Source organism: Bidens hawaiensis, unplaced genomic scaffold (assembly GCF_021521415.1).
Source record: "Bidens hawaiensis isolate Kalapana, Puna unplaced genomic scaffold, B.hawaiensis_p1.1 tig00020924_1, whole genome shotgun sequence".
NCBI classification, from domain to species: Eukaryota; Viridiplantae; Streptophyta; class Magnoliopsida; order Asterales; family Asteraceae; genus Bidens; species Bidens hawaiensis.
Window position 1 is genome coordinate 197,501 of NW_027493233.1, and position 13,479 is coordinate 210,979.

Sequence of the window (13,479 nt, forward strand, 5' to 3'; positions counted from 1 at the left end):
CAAGAAACTCTTGGTCAACTATCTCATAGCTAAAACGAAAGATTTGTCTTACTATAGCTATATAGATATAACCCACCCAAGAAAATTTTACATAGAATTTTCACGGTTAATAAAGAAAACGTTAATAAGAAGTCTCGTTCTATTTTAAAAAGCTCATGTTTTGCTCAGAATAGGTAGTTTGTGTAGAATTCGAACCCAAGCCAAGGTAAGCTTGCCCCATTAACTGGCTCATATGTTTGCCTCGATCAAATTAAAGCCCAAATTTAAATATATATAAGTTATAACCGAAGCATGATAATTAGTCTGGTGTTAGCAAAATAACTATAATGTTTCCTACACTTCATAAAAGCCTATTGTATCCTATCCTTGGTTTTGTGTGCGTGTGTACACTATTAGTGGTGTCGATGAGATGCGGTCCGAATAAACAGAAACTGGTAATTATGTAACATGTTAATTTTTGAATCAAAAATAAAAAGAATTATAATGATACCGTACTCAAATTATAGTGAACAAATGCTCATTATTATAGTTTATTTTTTTATAAAAAGCATTAAAACTAATAATTGTTTAAAAACCATAGGATGAAGTTGGTTTAAAAGTAAACAATATGTTTAAAATAAATGTACAATTTACTTCAAAAGTTATAATTACTTCAATTATTGATTATGTAAATATACCTTTTTAATTATCCGCATCATATAGTATGTATATATGTAAACACACACACAAAAACGAGCTACTATGTGAAATTATATTGCGCCATATATACTGGGATTGTCCGGGAGACATGGTCCAAGACCGATATGAGGATGATTTGCGTGTGTACAAAAGTGTAAAACTTCAAAATTAAAATAATAGAGAAAACGTGTTCGCTCGGGTTCTTTATATTACAAGTCAAGATCAAGCTCAACATTTCAACACATTAAGATAAATAAGTTAAGCGTCTCAGCCCAGACAACCCTGCCTCGATTCAACTTGTTTACCGCACCAGAGAGTAAGAACAAAAGAAATGATTTTATGTTTTGAAGCATACAAAAGTTGGTATTCAACTATTCATATAACATGAACTGTTTTAAATTTGAGTGGTGAGTAACTAAACTAAAATACTAACCCATTTGAGTGGGCTGGAAGCCTGGACCCGTAATATGTATCCCAATCAGTAAATGAGCTAACCCATTCGATCCACTATAAAAACTAGAAAGAGAAAAGGTACCAAATCCAGATGGAAGATTATAATACATGTCAGGGTGTCAGACCATTGATATTGAAAGGGTCCTACTATGACACCCAGAACAACCCCCCCCCCTTACGCCCCGTGTAGTGTTATACCGGCGGGTATATGGGGATATATACACCCCGTATAGCTTTATACGAGGCTTATAGGGGGTGTCTTTAGGAAACCCTTATTGAAAAATCGACTAGGGTATCTCTGGTGCATGTTTTCAAATATATGTGTATAGATCGCATATTTGAGCCAATTAGGTTTGGGTTTTAACCGGGTTGGGTTGGGTAAAAAAAATGTAAACATGGATTTTGGTGAATCTGGTTCGGTTTCCATCTAGGTTTTTAAAGGGTATAGGATCGGGTTTGATTTGTGGGTTTTAACTAATTCGGCTTGGGTTTGACCATGAAAACCATAAACCTACTATTTTCGCATCGTGTTTTGAGCTGAAACTAGTAAGAAACAACTTAACAAAGTAATTTATTTACAGACATGCACAAGAATCTTTCAAAATAATACTAGATTCACCGTACACAAAATTACACCAATGATTTAGGAGATAATGGCAACTATGCTATATATACACATATACTTCATAGAATTACAAAACAAACACTTGAAAGGTGAAATGACAAGGGGTGGTGGTTGCCTATCACCTTATGCAAAAAAGAAAAAGAATTGTACAAGAGTTAAAAGAATCAAGTTCTACATAAGCCAATGGTCCATGACACACAAAAGTTTTGTTAGGGCTCACCAAGAGTCATTTCAAGAGCATGAACCATTGCTTTAGCTCCATTGATGTTCTTTCCAACCCTAAAGAAAGATAGGTTCACTATTTTGATGTTGATGTTCACTTAACACCTTAATTGATCTCTAAACATCACTTTTAAATTCCCACTTTAATATTCTATATATGGGTGGATATGCGTTGCAAAAATTTTAGCTAAAAATGGAAAGGATCAGCAAGCTAAACATGTCAACAGCACGAAATATAGTGTTTGTGGGTCAACCAAGCATTCATGAACCATTTTAAGCCATGCTAAAAAGTGACTCATTTTGACCCATACTGGCATGCTGCAATGTTACCCAACCCGCCTTGGATCATGCATTTACTTATTAAAGTATAAAAAACATTAATGAAACATGAACTTTTGATTTCCATATATACCTTCCAAGATTTGTCAAACCCCTAGCAAATAATCCAAAAATGGAGTACAAGACAAATTGTGTGTGTGAACAAAATAATAAAAGATGGAAAGAATATATGGAGAATATTTTACCAATTAAGAAGCTAGGAAATGGACGATATAGACTCCAAGGTGTTATTTGATCCATTGGTAAAACCAATATGATTCCTGCCATATGATTACAAAGGATCAAAACATCAAAGAAACACATAACATGTGTTACAACAGTCGAATATATACAAATCAAAACCACAAACCATTTCGCACCATCCGTTTATATCCCCACATGGGACATGATTCATCTTCTTGTATGATAAAGTCACAACTTTCAGTTTAAACTCATAGCAAAAAAAGTAATGAACAGAAGGATACAATAATACATATAATGACACAAATAAAGCAAAACGTTCGTTGTTTTATTGTTCTTGTGAAACGTTGATAGAACGCGTTACACAAAGAAAATAAAAGGTACCCACAATACAAAAAGTGAGATATTTGATATATCACAATTGACATCAATCTTGAACTAAAGAGTTGGAAAGAATCTTCCTTTTTTAAAAAAATTCACTTCAAAAAGTCGTTTCTTTTGGCCTTTAACGCCTTATATAATGATAGTTCTAGGCAATAAAATGTTAAAAGAGCCCAAATGGAGAGTTTGAAGAGCGACCCGAATCAAACTAAACCGAAAGACACCTACAAACTAGCTTATATTATTCATTTCTTACTTGGTGCAGGAAACTTGCTTCCATGGAATGCTTTGATTACCGCCATTGATTACTTTGGTCATCTATATCCGGATAAACATGTAGAGAAAGTGTTTTCGGTTGCTTATATGAGTTCGTCACTTTTAACATTAGTTGTTATGATAAATTGTAGTGATTTCAGCAGATTAGTGAGCTTCAAAGTGAGAATGAATATTGGCTTTACCATGTTTGTTGTGTCTCTTATGGTAACTCCAATAATCGATTGGGCTTGTTGGCACGAAACGTCCACGTCAGCATTTTATGCCGTGGTTGGGTCAGTTGTGATATGTGGTTTGGCGGATGGCTTGATTGGCGGGAGCCTTGTGGGGTCCGCGGGGAAATTGCCAAAGGAATACATGCAGGCTGTTTTTGCTGGAACTGCTTCATCAGGTATGGACGGGTCGGGTAACGGATCAAAACTAAGAACTTGTCTTGTCAAACTTTTTTACTTCAAAAATAATTTGTCTATTAGATAAGATTTTTAAAGATGGTGTTTAAGTACTAATCTTTATTTAATGATGTGATTTAGATGGTTTTAACTTTTAAGCTTTTGTAAAGACAAATTATTTGTTATGTTTCCATTTTTCCTAATTTTAAAATTTTTACCATTTTGAGATAATATATCCACAAAAATAAAAACAAATATTTTTATATTTTGAAAACTATATTGTTAAAGTAATAATCTAGTTTTTAGTAAAGCTATATAGGAGGTTTTAAGCGTTAAAAAAAGCTTCGAGTGACTTTTAACCAATTTGACCCATTTCCTTTTCAGTAAAGTTCCAAACTTTACTTGTTTGACCCATTGTAGATTAAATAATAACATACAACCCAAAGGCCAAATCAACCCATTTTAGGCAACGGGTCAAACATGTAAAGTTTGAAACTTTACCTATTTTAAGGTTTAAAACATTAAAAAGATTTGGGTAACTTTCGACCCGTTTGACCTGTTTCCATTTCATAAAATTTTAAAAATAAAAAAAAATAACTTACAACCCAAAACAAAAACCTACCCATTTTAGTCAAACAGGTCGAACTTGCCATCTCTAGCAACAACACTTGGATAAATTCATCGACGTAAAAAACATCTTTTTTCAGGAATTTTGGTCTCGTTTTTGCGGATTATTACAAAAGCATCACTCCCACAAGATCAACAAAGGCTAAAAAAAGTGCACACTTATATTTCCTAGTAAGCACACTCATTCTCCTAATATGCATGCTTTGTTGTACCTTTCTATACAAGTTACCAGTCATGGAACAACATTATAAACTCCTCCAACATAACATTTCAACATCAAGAACCAAGTTTTGGGATGTTGCAAGAATAATCCAATCGCCTGCTTTAGGAATATTCATCATATACACCGTCACGTTATCAATCTTTCCCGGTTTCTTAGCAGAAAACATTGAGTCAAAACTCCTCAAAGATTGGTACCCAATAATGTTAATTAAAAACTTATAATATTGCTGATTTTGCCGGGAAATGTTTTACCGCGGTTTATTGTTTAAAGAGTGTTACTAAAGCCACATGGGGTTGTTTAGCAAGGTTGTTGTTGTATCCACTTTTTACTGGCTGCTTGCATGGGCCTAAATGGTTAAGGAATGAGGTTTTTGTGTCGGTTTTGACCGTTATTTTGGGGTCTACAAATGGGTATTTGACGAGTGTTGTTATGATCCTGGCGCCTAAATCGGTTCCACCTTTGGAAGCAGAAATGGCTGCGGTGGTGATGGCTTTGTTTTTGGGATTAGGGTTGGTTTCGGGGTCGGTTCTTGGATGGTTTTGGATCATTTGAAGATGTTGTTTTGGTGAATCTTGTTTAGTTGATTTCTCCTTGGTTATATTGTTTTGTTCTTGATATTATGTGAGAATATAATTTACTTTTAGAACTAGTAGTTGATAGTTAACTAGTTATTAATGTTGATGAGTGTCATGTAACCATTTACAAGATTATCACCTTCACTATATATAAGAACTAGAAGACTTGGATGATAATTTGAAAGAAATAAAAGATGGTAATGATGCTTTTTTTAGTGTATATTTGTTTTTTTAACAAAATATTAATGCAAATATCTTTTTTTAGAGTTGTCACTTGAAAAGAAAACATGCAACAATAATTATGGATTAATATTATTTTGAATTGTTTTTTAAAGTATTTTTTATTACTATCTTTTTTTTTCTTTGAATTGTTTATTATTTATAGATTAAAATTTATTTTTGGATGCTAAATCAAAGAGTCTTTAGCCTATACCCAGGCGGTTATGGTTAATAATTAAGTCCATGAAGGACGAAAACATGTACACTGTGTTTCCGAGTTCTACTTAACAGAGAAAAGGAAAGGAAATGGATGGAAAGAATGAGATGTTTGTGTTCCCAAGTTTCATTTAAGGAGGGAAAGAAAAGGAATGAAGAATATTTGTGTTCCAGAGTTTCATTAAAAGAAAGAAAAGAAAGGAAAGGAAAAGAAATAGTAGGCAAATAAAGAGTAAAACGGTGGGGTTTGATTTCTTTTCAAATTGGAAAAAATAGAAAGGAAAGAAAGTTGGGGAGAAAGGAAAAAGGAGAGAAAAGAAAAAAGGAAAATATACACTTTCTTTTCCTTTCTCTCATTAAGTAAACTCGGGAACACAACGGTAGGTTTAGAAGTAAGATTAGACAGTCGTTCAAAAAAAAGTTCAATAAAATTAAACAAATATCCGAAAACTTAAGTCCAACTGGATAAGACGAAAAAGGTTGAATCCATTGGAAAAAAAACATTTTATAATTCGATTGTTGGTGCGATTTGAACCTAAAACTGATTCAAACCAACCCATACTCCGAAAATGCATGCATTAAAGATAAACTTCTATGAGTTTTAACTCATTTTCTTTCTAGTTAATGTTGATTTGTTAAAAAAATAACATAACCCAAACCCAATTATAAACCAAATGTTAGTGTAATCTCTTCACTAATGATATTGTTGATGCACATGATCAATTTTTACTGTTTGAAAATGTTAAATTATGAGTTAAAAAGGCAGGCTTATGAGCTAATCTTTAATTACCAATTATACATGTTTCTTGACCCACAAAAGTTAAATGGGCTAAGTCTTGTATAAATGGGTTGGGCTTCAGTTCACATAATGGGCTTTTATAGTAACGTAAGTAATGTGCCTCAAACTAGAGGTGTACAAAACCGGATTTTTTTTTAAACCGAAACGGTTTGGTTTTACATATTCCAAAACAATTTAAGCATAGAAGTATTCAAACTAATCCGGACCGGTTCTGGTTGGTTTTAAACCGGTTTCAAACAAAAAAAAAACAGTTAGATTGAAAAATACCCAAAACCGAACCGGCGGTTTGGTTCGGCTTGGAAACCGGTTTGGTAGAAATCGGTTTTAGAAACAAACCGGTTCGGTTCGGCTTCTGGTTATCAAGTGAATTTTGATTGAACTCAATTTAGCGACATTGGAACCGTATTGTCGAACTCAACAATATTAGATTTTAGGTTTTCGCTTTTTAATTTCTAGTCTAAGATATTATAATTTATGTTCAGATCATTGTGTTTCTTTTACTTATCATTGTATTTATTGTTCATTTTCGTCAATTGTGTCTTCTTTCTCGACATTGTGTTATGATATTGAGCATTGTGTTATATTTTGCACGTCATTGTGTTATATTTTGCAATCCATTGTGTCTTTGTACGTTTCAATATTTAGGAGACTGTGTAGAACAACTTAACCATATATTATAAACTAGTTTGAGGCCCGTGTATTACACGGGTAATTGTTGAAAATTTTAAACTTTAACCATTAAGTGGAATACAGTCAGCAAAATTGATCATATATTGGTAATACAATTACAATTAAATTAAAATTGCAGAATTACATTACTAAGATTATACAAATAAGTTACAAATAGGTAAAAACTTCCTTTTACACTACATTTGTGATTGTATTAGCAAGTATACATTGTTTTATCAAAAATTAAAATTTTTAGTCCATGTCTGCTTATAACTCTTAATAAAGTAGCATATAGGTCTGCTTATAACTCTTGATATATCTATATATAGTTGTCCGAATGTCAAAAAAAGTTCTTTAAATACATACCAACTCTAGACAAATGATAATATATATATATATATATATATATATATATATATATATATATATATATATATATATATATATATCCATGATACTAATAAAAAAATATTCATACACATAAAATATCATAGCTTTTAATCAATTAATATGATGCCATTTGAGAACATCTCCTCATGTTTATATAAAAAAAACATGATTATTCCAAAAACCATATACCTGAACTTTAATGATATCAATCAATCAATCAATCATGCCCAGTAAAATCCCACCGACAGCAAAGCTATAAGTAGGGTCTGGGGAGGGTGGGATGTAGGCACACCGTACCTCTATCCAAAGGAATAAAGAGGTGGCTTCCAGAGAGACCCTCGGCTCTAAGAACATGTGTATGAAGCAAAATAAAGGAAATCAAAGTTTAACAGTTATATAAAAACTACTACTAATTATAATAATATTAATAATAAGATCACAGTTTAACAGCTATAAAAAAGCTAATAATAATAATATATATAAGGGAAATACTATTATGGTATGTGACCTAAATAAGTTAAGTCTAAGCCCTAAGGTATTCAATTATCTCTAAAAATCCTTAACTTTAATTCTACTTCTCCACGAATTCCTATCCTCAACCATGTCCTCGGAGAGGTTTAGGTCTATCAAATCATGCATAATCCTCTCATCCCAAGTCAATTTCGGTCGTCCTCTACCCCTCCTCCCCTCTATAGTAATGTTTTCTACGGATCTAACAGGATTCGTCGTCTGTCTTCTCTTTACATGTCCAAACCATCTCAATCTCCACTCTCTTATCTTGTCTGTTATGTTCGCCACCCCTAATCTCTCGCGAAACACAACGTTTCTTATTCGGTCTAGTCTTGTGTGCCCACACATCCAACGTAGCATTCTCATTTCTGCTACCTCCATCTTCCGCACTTGTGCCTTCTTGATGGCCCAACAATCTGTTCCATATAGCATTGCAGGTCTAACTGCCACCCTATAGAATTTTCCCTTTAGTTTAGTCGGGAAACTCTTGTCGCACAATATACCTGTGGCTGCTTTCCATCTACACCATCCTACCTGAACTCGGTGGGTCACATCACTGTCTAATTCCCCATCGCTCTGTACAAATGATCCTAAATACTTGAACTTCGTTACCTGCGGGACCACCTGCCCTTCAATTGTGATCTGTGCGTCTTCATTGTCGTTTATCCCACCAAAATCACAGTGGAGGTACTCCGTCTTAGATCGGCTAATCTTTAAACCTTTTGTCTCTAAGGTTGTTCGCCACTCCTCTAGCCTCATGTTTAGATCTTGTTTTTTCTCAGCAAGTAACACAATATCGTCTGCGAACATCATGCACCACGGGAGAGTCCCCTGAATCGACTTTGACAACTCATCCAAGACTACTGCAAAAAGAAACGGGGCTCAACGCTGACCCCTGGTGAAGACCTACCTCTACAGGAAAGAAATCAGTATCCCCCACTGGCGCACGGACACTTGTTTCACTCCTGGTATACATATCCATAATTATCTCTATGTATTTCCTGGGCACTCTTCTACCCTCCAAGCACTCCCAGAGCACCTGTCGTGGCACACTGTCGTAGGCCTTTTCTAGGTCAATAAACACCATATGTAGATCACGCTTCTTCTCCCTATACTTTTCCATTAATCTTCTTATAAGGTGTATTGCCTCTGTGGTGGAACGCCCCGACATGAAGCCAAATTGGTTGACCGTAACCTGAGTTTCTCGTCTAAGTCTAACCTCAATCACTATTTCCCGTAGCTTCATAGTATGACTTAGTAGTTTGATTCCTCGGTAGTTACCACAACATTGGGCGTCTCCTTTGTTCTTATAGATAGGAACTACAACGCTGCTCCTCCACTGGTCTGGCATCTTACCTGATTTGAGAATACTATTGAACAGAGAAGTTAACCACATGACTCCTTCCTCCCCCAGACACTTCCACACCTCGATGGGTATGTTGTCTGGGCCAACCGCCTTATACCTTCCCATCCTCCTAAGTGCATCCTTCACCTCTTCTCGTGTGATCCGTCGGCAGTAGCAGTTATTCGATTGTTGTCATTGAAAGTTTGTGTTGTCATGTTCTTCTTGGTAAGCTCTCCCATTGTTAAAAAGATTGTGGAAGTAGGTTTGCCATCTTAGTTTGATGTCCTGCTCCTTGACCAGTACATGCCCATCTGTATCTCACCGGTCCTAGATCTTGCCTTCTACGCTCCCTGGCTTTGGCAATCTTAAACATAGCATGTTCCCCCTCATTTGTTTCTAGAGTTTCATACATCTGTTTAAAGGCCGCCTTCTTTGCTTCCGCCACTGCCTTCTTCGCCTCTATCTTGGCCGTTTTGTAGTTGTCCCTCAATTCCACTCGCTCCTCCTCATTCGTGCACCTCATTAGCTCCCTAAAACATCCTTGTTTGTCCCTTATCTTGTCTTGCACTGCGTCATTCCACCACCAAGACTCCTTATGCCCACTTGTCTTTCCTGTTGTGACCCCGAGAGTCTCCTTTGCTACTTGGATGATCTTTGTCTCCATAGCTTCCCATATCTGAGTTGAGTCCCCATTTAGTCGAGCCCGCATATGCGATATGAGTTTATCCTTAAACAGTAGGAGATTTTCGTCCTTCAAATTTCCCCATCGAATTTTCGGTGTACCTTTCTTCTCTCGAACAATCAGCTTATTTCTGAAGGCTATATCTGTCACTAGTAGTCGATGTTGAGTCACAACTGCCTCCCCAGGTATGACTTTGCAGTCCTTCCACCAACGTCGGTCTCCTTGCATCATCAAAAGGTAGTCAATTTGCGTGTCGCGTCCGCCACTGCTAAAAGTGATTAAATGAGAATCTTGTTTCCTAAAATAAGAATTTATAATACCTAGGTCATGTGCCACCGCAAACTCTAGAAGATCTGTTCCGGTCTCATTCCTATCACCAAAACCGAAACCCCCATGTACGGCTTGAAAACCATCGTTACCTTACCAATGTGTCCATTAAAATCACCTCCTATGCAAATCCTATCCCCCCTAGGTATGCCCCCTACCACTGCGTCTAGGCAATCCCAAAATTCTCTCTTTTCCTGATCCCCTAGGCCTACATGAGGCGCGTAGGCGGAGACTACTGCCACTACTTCCTCTCCTAGTACTAATTTCAACACCATAATCCTGTAATTATGTCTTATCACCCCCACCACACTAGTGTGTATTTCCTTAGCCACTAGAAACCCCACTCCATTCCTAGCTCCATCAGACCCCGAGTACCACAACTTATACCCATTACACTCAGCCCCTCTATGTCCTTTCCACTTAGTCTCCTGGATGCATGCTATCTGAACCCTACGTTTTTTAAGCACATCTACCAATTCTAGCAACTTACCATTTAATGTTCCTACATTCCAAGAAGCCAAACGCAATATACGCTCCCTATCTTTACTCTTTCCTACACCCCTCGTTTCAGGACATGGTCTCAAGTAATAGTCATGGTTCGTACGCTCTATGGTTGCAACTAATCACACAAACACAAGCAATAGAACACCAAATCAATAATAATAATAATAGTACTTCTAATAATAATATCCTTATTAAATATATGCTATTTGTTAATCCAAGTATTTTGTATAAAGTGATGCCGTTCAGAAAATAAACCGGTTTTTTTAATCCAAATATAGTAGTAGTATTTTTTAAATCCAAGTTTTCTGAAAACCCAGCAAAGAACCAGCTAAATATATGCAACTAATATGATAAAAGACAAGTAAAGTAAAAGAGTAAGAACGATCTCACAGAGGGAAATCTCCACTGATGACTCCTAACGAAGTCACTCTTGAAAAGTAACAAAAGAAACAATGACTTGCAACTTTCACTTAAAGTTGCAGAATCACCCTTGAATTCCAAGAAGACTCTGCAGATCCAAACCGGGTCTTGAACCGCCGTTATACCAAGAAGCCGTCACACCAATTATCCGCAGTTAGGGTTTCAGATCACAAAAACCCTAGCACCACGGATCGGAGATTAAATGCGAAGAGCGACGGATCAGAGCCAACACTCTTCAGATCAAACAATTGTTGAACAGTTGCAGAAGATCGGATTCTGTTTGTGCTTCTAGAACAAGAATCAATAACCCTCAAATTGAAGATTCCTCCAACGAACAACAAAATTCAACTTCAAGAAACCCCAAATTGCGAATTGGTTTTTTTTTTTTTTTTTTGAATTTGAATAAAAACGCAAGTGTAAATGATGAAATTGATAAAGATGAATCTGAGTTTGTTGATTCTGGAGGGTTGATATTATTTGGTCAGCAGATGAAATTAGTAGATATAATAATTTTAGGGGAAAAGAAAAGATGAAATTAGTAGAGGATCGTTGGAAGAAAGGAGTGAAGGATCGTTGGAAGAAGAAAGGAGTGAAGGATCGTTGGAAGTGGGTAGCAGTACGACGACGATGGCGGTGGCGCAAAGGCGTAGCTCGGCTTTAAGTTGTGTGTGACTTGCGGCGATGCCGTGTCTGTCTGTGTTTAAAATTTTCGGTTGCAGAAGATGAAATTTTCTGTCTGTGTGACTTGCGGCGATGCCGTGTCGGCTTTAATTTGAAATTGATTGATCATGATAAATTTGTTGTCATTAATATTCTGTGTATGACAAATTTTTAATTGACTTTATATTTTACAATTAAAAACTGTATAATCAAGCAACATAAAAACCGAAAATTTAAATATAACAAAATGATTTGTTTATTTCATATGAATGTGAATGCCAGGAAAATGAAAAATACATACTAACATTAAAACCATGTTCAAATAATAGTGATTAATCTGAGTTAAAAGAATATTAGAAGATTTAAACTTTATAAAATGAATGTAGCGATTCTTATTTATAATCGTTGAAAGTAGGGCTGCCATTTTTACCCATAACATGAAACCCAACCCAAGAAAACCCGTACCTGAACCCAAACTAACATGACACGAGAAACTCAAACCCAAGAAAATACTAACCCGAACCTGAACCGAAGTAACTCGGGTTGGTTCTTGGGTCCGAATTCTAGGTTTTGGGTCAACCCGAAAACGTTTAGTTTTAATATCATATGTATTTTTAGGTATTAAAGGCTAAGCCTTAGCCGCTGACGTTATTAGAATTTAGTCCAAGTCAATTGTTCTCATTCCACATATTATGAATCGAATGTTTATTGTTTATTATTTTGAATATAAACCATAATGAACACTTTAATTAACACTTCAAAGTTCACTAATCGTCTCTTGTTAATCCATATGGAGAATACTTATTATATGTAGTAATGGATTTAGTTGGAATAAACCTATAATTTTAATGTCATATATTGAAATGACTTAAAAGATTATGGTCATATATGAAAATTGGTGAAAAAAATGTGAGAAGGACTATAGTATTGACAAGTGGCAAAAATTGTATGCTTTTATTAGAGTAGATAGATCATTAGTAGATAGATCATTACCAAATCGTATTATTATTTGTTTAACACTTTTATTATATAATTAGGCGGTATATGTGATTAAATTTTGAATAGGTTTCTGATGGCTTTCAACCAATCTCTTGACTCATCTACTCGTCTACTACTACTACTATTATTGTTCATGTTGCTACTGTCGCTACTGCTACTGCCACCGTTGCTCCTCCTACCACGATAACGATCGTCACTGCCACCATCACTACGATAATTTATTGATCTGTGAATTTCATAGAAACATTAAAAGTTTTTCGTTAAAAAAACCTATGATTATCGTGTTTCGCTTGTACACAGTAAAATTGACGTGCACCCGTAGATATTTTCACTCATAAGATTACAGCTAAATCTTATTATTATTATTATTATTATTATTATTATTATTATTATTATTTGTGTTCCAAATGTTTGGTTTATTATGAACAAATAAATTTTAAATTAACTTGTTTAATAATAAAAAAGGTGTTTAAAGTTGTTTCCCTACTTATCTAGCTTTATCGAAACGGGTTAGCCTTTCATTAAAACAATATACGATAAATATTAGCGTATTTCACAAAAACATTAAAAGTTTTTCGTTAAATGAACCTATGATTGTCGTGTTCCACTTGGACACAATAATATTGACGTGCACCCGTAGGGATTTCCATACTCGTATGATTACATTTGAATATTATTATTATTATTATTATTATTATTATTATTATTTGTGTTCCACATGTTTGGTTTATTAGGCTGAGTGTAGTGGGGCGGTAATTTGGGCGAAAAGGGGCG

At 35.2% G+C, this 13,479-nt stretch overlaps 1 pseudogene; it reads left to right on the forward strand.

Annotated features, from left to right (window-relative positions):
• The first annotated feature begins 3,051 nt into the window (after window positions 1–3,051).
• LOC143562291 (equilibrative nucleotide transporter 8-like) lies at window positions 3,052–5,236 on the forward strand (annotated as a pseudogene).
• The last annotated feature ends 8,243 nt before the right edge of the window (window positions 5,237–13,479 follow it).